Below are 4,433 nucleotides of genomic sequence, written 5' to 3'. Positions count from 1 at the left end.
AACTATCTTACCCAGGACCGCCGAAGCAGCGTGGACCAGGGGAGAACTATACTTTGTCTTGTATGCCCTCTTCCACATAGGGCAAGCTAGAACTAACTATCTTACCCAGGACCGCCGAAGCAGCGTGGACCAGTGGAGGACTATACTTTGTTCATAACACCACAGTATTGAGTAATGTGCCCTCTTCCACATAGGGCAAGCTAGAATGAACTATCTTACCCAGGACCGCCGGAGCAGTGTGGACCAGTGGAGGACTACACAATCATGAGGTTTGATATCGACTTGTGTGTTTCAATAGGGTACCGATGGTATGTTTTGAACCGATTTGATTTAGCCATTCTGAAGTCATCACTTGGTTGAAGCGCTGAACTAGGGAGGGGCATCGTTTACATATATATTGGTTTTCGCATGCTCTACTAGGTTAATGTCATAGGGTTGGCTATCGAGCATGCCCAAGTGATGACTTGATTGTGTGCTTGCTTGAATTCTTCACATTTCATACCATCGGTTAGTTGTCGAATCATTCCTCGATCATAACCTTCGTTCTTGGTTCATGTATGCTCTCTTCCACATAGGGCAAGCTAGAATTAACTATCTTACCCAGGACCGCCGAAGCAGCGTGGACCAGGGGAGAACTATACTTTGTCTTGTATGCCCTCTTCCACATAGGGCAAGCTAGAACTAACTATCTTACCCAGGACCGCCGAAGCAGCGTGGACCAGTGGAGGACTATACTTTGTTCATTACACCACAGTATTAAGTATGGTGTCCTCTTCCACATAGGGCAAGCTAGAACTAACTATCTTACCCAGGACCGCCGAAGCAGTGTGGACCAGGGGAGGACTATACTTTATACTTCACACACTAGCCATACTGAAGTCATCACTTGGTGGGGGTGAACTACGGCGGTATCTATCGTTTTGGTTCGGTCTATATAGGGTCGCTTGCATGCTCATTCGAATATAATGTAATTGTGTATGGCAATATGAGCATGCCCAAGTGATGACTTTGTTTCAAGCTCAACAGGTAGGGTATTGAGTCCTCTTCCACATAGGGCAAGCTAGAATGAACTATCTTACCCAGGACCGCCGGAGCAGCGTGGACCAGTGGAGGACTCTATACTTTATACTTCACACCACAGTATTGAGTACGACTTGCATAAAGCCCCTAATGAGAACCACGAGGGCTCTCTCAATGTAGAACCACGAGGGCTCTAGTACCGATTCTCTCGGTACGGCTTGGTCCGTGTTCCTTTATGCTTGTACTCTTAGAAAGTCTCAACCCGGAGGTCTTGACTTTGATTGTCATAGTTGGACTACGACGGGGTATCCGACTCATCGAATACCCCAGAAGCACACCATCTTTCGGGTAGGCGGTACGCGTACCTCCGGACGCGGAAGTCTCAACCCGGAGGTCTTGACTTTGATTGTCATAGTTGGACTACGACGGGGCATCCGACCATTGCTGATCGAACACCCCTGATTCATCATCTTTCGGGTAGGCGGTGCGCGCACCTCCGACGCGGAAGTCTCAACCCGGAGGTCTTGACTTTGTATTGTCATAGTTGGACTACGACGGGGTATCCGACTCATCGAATACCCCAGAAGCACACCATCTTTCGGGTAGGCGGTACGCGTACCTCCGGACGCGGAAAGTCTCAACCCGGAGGTCTTGACTTTGGTTGTCATAGTTGGACTATGACGGGGCATCCGACCATTGCTGATCGAACACCCCTGTTACACCATCTTTCGGATAGGCGGTGCGCGACACCACCGACGCGGAAAGTCTCAACCCGGAGGTCTTGACTTTGTATTGTTGGATAGTCCTCTTCCACTATAGGGCAAGCTGGAAATATTCCATTTTACCCAGGACTGCCGAGGCAGCGTGGACCAGGGGAGAACTTCACGGAATCTTCAGGCATCCATGATTGCCATAGTGCGTAAGCCGCCGCTGTGTGCGTCAACTCGTTCCCCGTGAGGAGGAGTCTAGCCGCCGCTAAAAGACGAAGCATTAAGTGTCCTCATTCCACTATAGGGCAAGCTAGAATGAACTATCTTACCCAGGACCGCCGAAGCAGCGTGGACCAGGCGAGGACTACTTTATACTTCACACCACAGTATTGAGTACGACTTGCATAAAGCCCCTAATGAGAACCACGAGGGCTCTCTCAATGTAGAACCACAAGGGCTCTAGTACCGATTCTCTCGGTACGGCTTGGTCCGTGTTCCTTTATGCTTGTACTCGCGGAAAGTCTCAACCCGGAGGTCTTGACTTTGATTGTCATAGTTGGACTACGACGGGGCATCCGACCATTGCTGATCGAACACCCCTGATTCATCATCTTTCGGGTAGGCGGTGCGCGCACCTCCGACGCGGAAGTCTCAACCCGGAGGTCTTGACTTTGTATTGTCATAGTTGGACTACGACGGGGTATCCGACTCATCGAATACCCCAGAAGCACACCATCTTTCGGGTAGGCGGTACGCGTACCTCCGGACGCGGAAAGTCTCAACCCGGAGGTCTTGACTTTGATTGTCATAGTTGGACTACGACGGGGCATCCGACCATTGCTGATCGGACACCCCTGATTCACCATCTTTCGGGTAGGCGGTACGCGTACCTCCGGACGCGGAAAGTCTCAACCCGGAGGTTCGGACTTAGAGTTTTTCCCATTTAAAAGTTTTTCTCTTAGCCATACTGAAGTCATCACTTGGCGAACGATTGAACTAGGGCGGGTTAATCGTTTATAGGTATCATGTGGTTTGCATGCTCTCTTAGGTTAATGTCATGTGGTTGGCTATCGAGCATGCCCAAGTGATGACTTTGTTTCACGCTTGCTTGATTTCTTCATGATTCCCTGTTATATAGTGTATTCATTCGAGAACAGGGAATCTTTGGTTTTGCTCAACAGGTATTGGATGTCAACTTGGTATCTAGATCGCATTAAGTCTCAACCCGCAGGTTCGGACTTCTGTTTATTTGGCCAATGTATGTATAAGGCAACTTGTGCCTAAGTCTCAACCCGCAGGTTCGGACTTGTGTATTTGTTCGAAGTTATATATAAGGCAACTTGTGCCTAAGTCTCAACCCGCAGGTTCGGACTTGTGTATTTGTTCGAAGTTATATATAAGGCAACTTGTGCCTAAGTCTCAACCCGCAGGTTCGGACTTCATAGTGTTTCGTCAATGTTCATATGGCAACTTGTGCCGAAGTCTCAACCCGCAGGTTCGGACTTCTAACGTGTTTCGTCAACTATCATATGGCAACTTGTGCCTAAGTCTCAACCCGCAGGTTCGGACTTGTGTATTTGTTCGAAGTTTTATATAAGGCAACTTGTGCCTAAGTCTCAACCCGCAGGTTCGGACTTCTATAGTGTTTCGTCAATTATCATATGGCAACTTGTGCCGAAGTCTCAACCCGCAGGTTCGGACTTCTATAGTGTTTCGTCAATTATCATATGGCAACTTGTGCCGAAGTCTCAACCCGCAGGTTCGGACTTCTATAGTGTTTCGTCAATTATCATATGGCAACTTGTGCCGAAGTCTCAACCCGCAGGTTCGGACTTCTGGAAGGATCACTTGGCCACTAATGATCCTTCCGCAGGTTCACCTACGGAAACCTTGTTACGACTTTTACTTCCTCTAAATCATCAAGTTCGGTCAACTTCGATAAAGCAGACGCGGTTCACGAGGATCCAGCGAACGATCATCTCCAAAGACCTCACTAAATAATCCATCGGTAGTAGCGACGGGCGGTGTGTACAAAGGGCAGGGACGTATTCAACGCTGGCTGATGACCAGCACTTACTAGAAGTTCCGAGTTCATATGGACCATTGCAATCCATAATCCCTACTAAGTGAGTATTTGAGTGATTTCCCGTTCCTCTCGGAATAGGAGACACGCTGCTACCCACATTGTAGCACGCGTGTAGCCCAGAACATCTAAGGGCATCACGGACCTGTTATCGCTCGATCTCATTTTGCTAAACACAAATTGTCCTGCTAAGCAGCGTACCGTAAGTGCACTTGCGCACACGAACAGCGAAGGTGTCAGGTCATACTCCACCGAAAGGTCCTAACCCGTTCCAATCGGCATCGACGCATTAACGCTGACTGCGTTCTAGTTAGCATATGTGAGTCACGTTCGTTATCGGAATTAACCAGACAAATCAATCCACGAACTAAGAACGGCCATGCACCACTACCCTTAAATTTGAGAAAGAGCTATTAATCTGTCTCACCTCCATAAGTTCGGACCTGGTAAGTTTTCCCGTGTTGAGTCAAATTGAACCGCAAGCTCCATTTCATTGTGGTGCCCTTCCGTCAATTCCTTTAAGTTTCAACTTTGCAACCATACTTCCCCCGGAACCTGACTTTGGTTTCCCGGAAGCTACTGAGAGCACCTGGTTGTAGCGTCTCCCAATTGCTAGTTGG

This window comes from Anopheles ziemanni (assembly GCF_943734765.1).
Source record: "Anopheles ziemanni chromosome X unlocalized genomic scaffold, idAnoZiCoDA_A2_x.2 X_unloc_13, whole genome shotgun sequence".
Taxonomy (NCBI): Eukaryota; Metazoa; Arthropoda; class Insecta; order Diptera; family Culicidae; genus Anopheles; species Anopheles ziemanni.
The sequence above is the reverse complement of the archived record's forward strand: the minus strand, read 5'-3'. Positions refer to the sequence as shown.